General features: G+C 48.0%; 1 pseudogene; it reads right to left on the bottom strand.

Annotated features, from left to right (window-relative positions):
* Positions 1-507: 507 nt before the first annotated feature.
* Positions 508-8,907, bottom strand: LOC105815666 (annotated as a pseudogene).

Here is an 8,907-nt window from a genome sequence, read left to right as displayed (position 1 = left end):
CTAATTTTTTCTATTTTTAGTAGAGACAGGGTCTTGCTGTTGCTCATGCTGGTCTCAAACTCCTGAGCTCAAGCAATCCTCTCGCCTCTGCCTCCCAGAGTGCTAGGATTATAGGCATGAGCCACCACGCCCAACCAGAAGTTTAGTAACTTTTAAGACTATTTAAGTCAGGCAGTGTAACCCCTGAGTCTGGTCTTGTTCTAGGAGCTGCTGAACCAGGCCAGGGCCCAGACCTGCCCCAGAGTTCCCCTCCACGCCTTCTCCTCCTCGCGACCCCAGCTCTCTGGTTCTTGCACCTGAACTCCCAGTCCCCCTCCTGCCTCCTCCATGCTTGAGACAGAGGGCAGGGGAGGCAGAGGCACAGAGACTGCTGTGCTTTATTCTGTTGCCTCAAAAGAAAACCATGTCAGCGGGGGCAGGTTTAGGACACTTTAGGCAAGAGAAGGACAGTTCAAGGCTTCTCCTCGAGCCACTTCCCAGGTGTGGCTCTACCTGAGCAGCCACCACTCACTCCTTGGCCACTTTCATGGCCACCTTGGTGACTCTGCCACCAGTAGCTGTTTTTTCTCCATGGTCTTGATGACCCCAACAGCCACTGTCTGCCTTATGTCACGCACAGCAAAGCAACCTAGGACACATGACGTGGAGAAATAGGGGGACGATTTTTCAGGGCAGGAGCTATGTGACACTTGCAGAGGAGGTCAAGTGAGCCAAGTGAGTGACAATTTGAGCTGTACATACGATCCATGTTAATTTTCCCAACAATTCACAGTAGATCCTATGGTACCCATTTTACAGGTGAGAAAAGTGAGGCAGAGAAGTTGAAGGTCTCTTGGCTGCAATGGTTGAAAACCTAGAAGTCTCACACCACCACTTATTTTCTTAGCTGCCTGACTGTCCTGCTGCCATCAATAACGGTCACAGGGAAAGCTTGCCTTTTGGTGCACTGCCACTCTGCCAAAGGAAGGATGTCCAGACAACTGGCACCTCCCCAGGCCCATCATAACCCGCCTAGTGGATCTCACTTACAATCAACTGGGAGTCTGGCAGGTGCTTATCCTGAGGGTTCCTGAATGCACCCCTGACTTCAAGTTGCCAAGGGAAAGGCTTTGGCACCTAGCTCTGCGTCTCATAATATTTTTGGCAGGGATGGGAAGATCTAACCCAACACTGCAAGATTAATGAGGCAGCCTCTTTAGCCCACCTCTAAAATCAGCCTTTGTAAATTCAACCTTTTCCCCATTAACTGGGAGACCCGGAAGGACTCGTTCTCTTTATTTATTCATAAATATCTAACATCCAGTACAGAGCCTGGCACAGAAGCATTTCATAAAGTGCCTGCTCCCTATACATTTGAGTTCAGAATGTTCTAGGTTAGTGGTTCAAGCCCAACCGTGCATAAGATGCCTACAGAGTCCAAGAAACAGACTTCTAGGCTGCAGCCTTAACCAGGTAAATCTACCAGGATCTGAGCCTCTGGGTTTAAGAGGCTCCATCAGTGATTCTGATAGTCCAGCAGGTTGGAAAGCCGCTGTCCTAGAGAGCAGAAAGGAAAAAGTCCCGTCTTGTTAAAACGTAGGTTTGAATTCAGCAGTCTAGTGGAGCCCGAGAGTCCACATTGCTACCCAACACCCAGGGGATGCCCCTGCTGCAGGTCCACGGACCACACTTCGAGTAGCAGCTCTAAAGCGGCCCTGCCTTGCTGTGTGACATTAGGCAAGTCCTTTTCCCTTTCTGGGCTCTTCTAAGCTGGCACTCAGATCCTTGTGACCAGGTCCTACCGCCTGGCTCAGGTGTGACACACTGGCCAAATGATTCCCTGGACCCAGGAGGAGGAAAGAGCACGCCCGGTGGCCAGGTGGTCTGAGAAGCTCTCCACGCACATGGACTTGCCCGGGATCATCTGGATGACAACTAAGTCCCCAGACTTCAGGGCTTTGGGGTTCTCTTCCACCTTCCTGCCTGAGCACTGGTCGATCTTCGCCCTCAGCTCTGCCAACGTGCAGGCGATGTGGGCGGTGTGATAGTCCAGAACTGGCGAGTAGCAGCAGTGATGCAGCCAGGGTGCCTGCGAACGGTCACCTGGAGGCCAGGGAGGGGCGAGGAGAAAGGGGGGCATTAGCCAAGCCTCCTCCAAAGGAGGTGGTCCCAACCAAGGGGTAGGCACCTTTAAATTATAGTGACCATTTGAATGTTTATAGGGAACTCCAAGTTCTGTGCAAGTGAGTCTCATGCATTCCAATTTAATTTTCAGAGCAGCCCTATGTGGCACACATTATGATTATCTCCACCAAGAAAACAAAACACACAAAAACACAGGCCGACTGAGGAGCAAGGAGACTGAGTAACTTACCCAGGATTTCACTGCTAGGATGGGGCAGAGTGGGCAGGAGCCATGACCAACACCAACACATAGCTGTTATTAGGCATACCCCTCCCCTGCTTATAGAAAGGGATTACGGCAACAGCAGCGGCCTAGCTTGTCAGGTGGCCCAGGTCAGTTGTCTTCCACATCATCGCCTCATTTAGTGATCCCAAGATTGCTGCAGGGGACACCGGCATCCACTGGGATGTCAAGCACGTGCCGGATGCTGCCTTGGGAAAGGGCTTCCTGTGCTGACTCAGTGGGCCAAGGAAGCACCTGAGAGCTTCCAACATGCAGATTCCCAGGTTCTACCCAGAACTGAATCAGAACTCCTGGGGAGAGTCCTAGGAATCTGAATATTGTGAAACACTTCCCAGGCGATTGTAAGTCACCTGGTTTGCAAAGTGCTTTAAGGTATAAACTTACTGCACTGTGGACACTAACACATCCGGTGAAAGCACATTGTCTTGTTCGAGGGCACACAGCCAACAAGTGGCAGAGTCGGAATTCTTCCCAGGCAGTCTGGCTCCACCTCCACCGTGTAGAGAGCCCGACATGAAACATGCTCAGTGACCACTCTGAGTGACCCAGTGGCCCTGGAAGCATAGGGATGATGCCCCTCTGGGGGCCGTCTCACCTGGGAGACGAAGCTTGCCACCTCTGAGGGCAGATCGTTCTTGCTGTCCCCCACCATGTTGCCTTGTCTGATGTCCTTTATTAACACGTTCTTCACGTTGAAGCCCACGTTGTCACCAGGCAGGGCCTCAAGCAGGGCCTTCTGGTGCATCTCCCAGACTTGACCGCTGTGGTGACGTTGCAGAGAGCAAAGGTCACCACCACGCCTGGCTTGAAGAAACCTGTTTCCACCCGGCCCATGGCCACGGTGCCGATGCCTAGAGGGACAGAGCACCCAGGGCTGCTGGCAGCCAGACCCCAGTGGGCCCTCAACCCCAAGCACCCCCACATGGCCTGGACTCACCCCCCATCTTGTACGCATCTTGCAGGGGCAGCCGCAGGGGCTTGTCTTCAGGGCAGGTGGGGGGGAATGATTGAGTCCAGTGCTTCTAGCAGCATTGCGCCTGCCACACTCCCTTCCTTCCAGGTGACCTTCCAGCCTCTGAACCATGGGATCTGCAGAAGCCACCAGACATGCAGCTCGCTCAGCCCAGAGAGGGCCTGGTCTGTTCCAGGCGTCAGCCTGCACTTAACCCAGGGCCTCAGGGGATTTACACAGGCTAAGCCTTGGCTTCCTCATCTACGAAACAGCAATATCACCATCTACCTTACAGGCCATTGTAAAGACAGATTCCACACATGAGCCATCTCATGACACCTACTGCGCACCCACCAGATGGTGACAATTACTTTAAATCTTACAGACATTGCAAGATTGGCCCCCCGTGTTGAGCCAATACATTTCGGGAAGCAGAGAGTCCTAGAACCTGAGTAGCCCTTAGATCCCATCCTATCTGCTCATTACACAGATGGAAAAACTGAGGTCCAGAGAAGGGAAGGATTTGTTAACACACAGCAAGTATGGTGACATACTTAACATAACATAACAAAAACATGAATCATCACGTATCATGGCATTCCAATCCTAGCACTTTGGGAGAGCGTTGAGTACCGAGTGTTTGAAGACCATGGCCCCCCATCATTGTGCATTCAAGATCTGAGTTTGAATAACCTCATCAAGACTTAGATCGTCTTCAAAAGCTTCAAGTCTCATCTGCTTTAAAGCTCTCCATTGAACCCCCCTCACAAAAGTGAAAGCTTAAAGGGACTAACATCCATTAATACATTTCATTTTATATCCCTTCCTCTGTTCTCTTTCATTTCCTCGACCGCTGGAGTCTTTCCTATTGCTTATGTTCCTTTGAACTAGAGCCAAAGACACAGTGCTTTCCAAAAAATATATGTTCTGTGGCCATCAGTTTTCATTGGTAGGGAGGCATAGACTTGGCATGATAAATTTAGAATTAGGTCTTCTGTTATATCCTATAAAAAATTAAACTAACAATAAGAAAATGAGGATGAAGTAGTAAAAATATTTGAGGTTAGGTTATACTATCAGACCCCATGTGGTTTAGAGAAAAGAGCCCTTGACCTAAAATTTGTAAATTTGTCATTTTTTTTTTTTTTCAGACAAAGTCTCACTCTGTTGCCCGGACTAGAGTGCTGGGGCGTCAGCCTAGCTCACAGCGACCTCAAACTCCTGGCTTAAGTGATCCTTCTGCCTCAGCCTCCTGAGTAGCTGGGACTACAGGCATGCACCACCATGCCCAGCTAATTTTTTTTCCATATTTTTAGTTGTCCAGCTAATTTCTTTCAATTTTTAGTAGAGACAGGGTCTCGCTCCTGCTCAGGCTGGTCTCCAACTCCTGAGCTCAAACAATCTGCCCACCTCGGCCTCCCAGAGAGCTAGGATTACAGGCGTGAGCCACTGCACCTGGCCTTTGACCTAAAATTCGATGGTTCTTATTCTATATGCCTCTTACTACCTGATGACTTACTAGGTGATGACTGAGAAAGTCACTTAACCTGTCTGAACCTCAACTTCATTATCTATAAAGTGAATCCGAGAATATTTTTCCCCACCGACCTCACAGGGTTGTTGCGAGGATTGAACGAAATAAGGCACGTACAAAAGACTTATATAAAATGTATTGTACAGACGTAGGATCCTGTTGCACAGTTGCAGGTCATTCACTCAGCTCTGGGGCCTGGGAAGGTGGTGACTTAAGCACACTGAAAGCTGTGCCATGTCAAAGCTGGGTACGTGGTAACAAGACTCTGTTAACTCTTTTTCTCTAAGTACATAGAATACTACCATGAGCTAATTCTAAGGAGCAAGACTATAAATTTCCCTAAAATTATCACTTAGATTAATAATGCTCTGGAGAGCAGTTATGGTTGTAACCTACTACTGATTTGCAAAATTGGTTTACTAAATTGTGACCAGCATTTTTTTTAAATTAAAGAACACAGAGCAGAATATTTCACAATGTATCCCATATGGTTAAGAGTAAATCTGATTTCAGTTATATATATGTATAAATGTCTGTACTCAGTCATTAAATAAAATGCATTTTTTCCTGTGGAGGGAAAAAAATAATGTGCTTTGGGGTCTCAAGACTGTTCTCAGGAAGCCAACTTGTAACCAAGGGCAGCATTGTCGAGTGTAAGACCTTCCGGGGGTCGACTTTCAGTATGCCAATGCATCATATTCATGCCTTTTAAGCAGAAATAATATTTACTTCTCTAAAAATCCTGGCCAAAGCTCAGAGATATCATCTTTGCCCTCAAAGACTTACCAGCTAACTGAAAATACAGGATAGAAAAGGTACAGGAAGAACCACAGTGGTTGATGGTAAGGGCTAAGTGGGCAGGCAGACCATCCCAGCAGCAGAGCGGGCCAGCACGTGGGCTTAGGTCAGACACACTGTCAGAATCCCAGTATAAAATTTCTCCCACCCAGCCACAGGTCCTTGAGTAAACGTCTACACTTTAAATCTTCAGTCTGCCATCGGCATCGAGGAAGGTGCCAGCACTATAGATGAAAGCCTCTCTGTCCTCGGTAGGACTCTAGACATGGGAGGATGCAGTAAGTGCATCGGGGAAGGCTTTGGCAGGTTGAGGAAGAGGGCGCCAGACATGGGAAACCTTCCATGGAAGACAACAAGAGCTACGCAGTATAGAAGCTACACAGAGCACATCTTGCCTCGTGAACTCAAAAACCAGTGGCCCAAGGAAGAAAGTTACTGTGTCTGTCAATACTCAACTCCTGTTGGAGTGGAGGGGTAGCAGGTAGGTGGCTTTGAAAAATCGAGTAAGCATTTTTATATAAATAATTCTAGCTTGTAAGTGAAAGAATATCCCCTCTTTTTCAGAAGGGCTAATTGAGGGTCTGAAACAGGTTGCCCAAGGCCCGATGACTGGCAAATGACCAGGTCAGAAGTTGATATTGAGACCAACTCCCCACACCCAAACACCAGCCTCTTCCTACCGAGCCCGCCGTGTGGCAGAGGTGGGGTGAACTCTGCCATCGGTCTGATAAACTTGGCAGCTCACTCGGCCCTGTGCCAACCCACAGTGCTGCCACCACAAGCCCATGAGGCTGGCAAACCCCGAGTCCAATATCTAGTCCACTGGCTGCAGGCTAATACGCTTTGTTCTTTTAGCATTTAGGACATAGTAGGTGCCTCATAAATGCTCAGAAGGACATAGGAATGAAATCCTCTTATGTCACTAGCTGAAACGGGTGATAATATTCAGGTCACAGGGAAACAGGCACTAAAGCTTCAGGTTTCTGCTCTGATACCATCTTAGAAGACCCTCCGCCAACTACCTGAGGTAAAGGAACTCTCCCACACTGTCCCTTCACCCTACTGTAGAATTTTCTTCTCAGCACGTGTCACCATCTGCCGTGTTCTCCCTCCCCAGGGGACCGGAAGGTCCGAGAGCAGACTGCTTCTCCTTGGCGGCAGCACCCTCAGCACCAAGGACAGCGCCCGCCGCCCCCGCTCCTTCCCCACGAAATGAACGCACTGCCCTGCCGGTCTCGGCTTTCTCCAGGACGTTTGGGTGGTATGTGTCAGAAAAGTCCAAAATAATGCCTACCCTTTGTTTCATTAGGAATTTATTCTAATTAAGGTATTGAGGATATAGGCAAAGATTTATTTACCAAGATGTTTATGGCAGTTTTTTAATAAAATTAGAAACAATATACCTAGAAGCTGGTGACCTTAGGCTATCAATTAACTGCATTGTGTCCCTGTTTTCTCATTTTGTACGGGAATAAAATGCCTTCTTCATGGGGTTGTGTAGATGTAAAGCACTCCGTCCAGTGTCTGGTGTAGAGTCATTTCTCACCATTTTCAGTGAATAACGGATATGTCTAAACTAGCTGTTGTACTTCCATAAGATGTGATACGAAACACTCGTTAACTATTCAGCATGTTTAAATAGCAAGGAAAGTTTAAAAGTGTGTTATTGACCATCGTGTATAGTTAGAGTCCAGCTGTGACTATCTAGAAAGAACTACATGCGAACTAGGTTATCTATGAGTCACGGGATTGCAGTTTATGCTTCATATCTGCATGAAATGTTCATTGTAAAGATGTTATAGGCATCACTTTTCTAATCAGAAAAAGATAGCCATCTACATAGAAGGAAAGGCTAAGAATTCTTAAGTCAGTTATAGAAAAGGTAGGCTTTAGGCAAACATAGTAAGTAATAGCAGTTAGCCTTTGAGCACCATTGTATTCATGAACGGATGCCCATGTAAAAATCTTTAATTCTCAAAACCCCATAAAGTGAGTCGTAAGGCCCAGAGTGTTAATACCTCACTCACCCCTTTACTGTGGGCAAAGGATGGAGTTGGGGCTTGAACCCAGGCCTGAGAACTATTTTTTTTACCTTTTTTTTTTTCCTTTTTTCTTCTGGAGCTTTGAGTAATGTCCGAGAACTAGACTCCTCTGTTAGGGAGACACTTGCCTAAGAGTGTCAAACCCTCCAGATTGTGGGATCCCTGATCACAATGACTGTATCTTAGACACATTTATCTTGTCCCCACACTGCCTGAGGTGGGATAGCTTAGATGCTATAAGCATGGGCTAGAATTGTAGACCCTGCCAGCACTGCCCCATAGAACTTTCCACAATGATGTAAATATTCTCTTGCTGCATTCACTGTCCAATATGATAGCCACATGTGGTTGCTGGGCACTTGAAATGTAGCTAATACAACTAAGGAATTGGATGTATTTCATTTGATTTCACTTTAATAGTTTAAATAGCCACACATAACTGGTGACTACAACATTGGTCAGCACAGTTCTGTGCTTACTAGTTGTACAGTGTTAAGTAGCCTCTGTTTGTTCATCTGTTAAATGGGGATCAAAGCATGTATTGCAAGGGGGTGGAGATTGTTCACAGTGACTGGCCTGTGAGCATGCTGTAAACCCTGGGTGCTATATTCTAGAAGAAGCTCAAATATTTGAGTGGGAAAGTCTCATTTAGTTGGCCCTGCCCGGTCAGCCCTCACCTTGCTGCTGGGTTCCTGCATGTTGTCCCCAAGGCAACCCGAGATGGACACACAGGGCACAGTCTCAGAGTGGTAACCATTCTTCTTGATATAGGCCTTCACCTCCCTGCTGGTCTCCTCAAAGCATGTACTACTGCAAGCAGCGCCGTGATGTCTATGTTGTTGACAGCCATGACGAGCTGCTTCACGCCCAGCGTGTAGGCCAGCAGTGTGTGCCACGGGTCTGCCCGTTCTTGGAGAAGACAGCCTCAAACTGGCCTACACCACTTGGGATAATCAGCGCAGCACAGTCTGCCTGGCCTCAGGGAGGAAGGCCCAGCTCAGACCTGGCCTGGGACCCACTGTCCAGCCCCACTGCAGGGCGAGGCAACCCTGGTGGTACCTGCAAGGTGCCCGTGATCATGTTCTTGATGAAGTCACGGTGACCTGGAGTGTCTGATGGTGACATAGTATTTCTTGGTCTTGAACTTCCACAGAGAGATGTCGATGGGGTTGCC

Source organism: Propithecus coquereli, unplaced genomic scaffold, assembly GCF_000956105.1.
Source record: "Propithecus coquereli isolate 6110/MARCELLA unplaced genomic scaffold, Pcoq_1.0 Scaffold341, whole genome shotgun sequence".
Classification (NCBI taxonomy): Eukaryota; Metazoa; Chordata; class Mammalia; order Primates; family Indriidae; genus Propithecus; species Propithecus coquereli.
The sequence above is the reverse complement of the archived record's forward strand: the minus strand, read 5'-3'. Positions and strand labels throughout refer to the sequence as shown.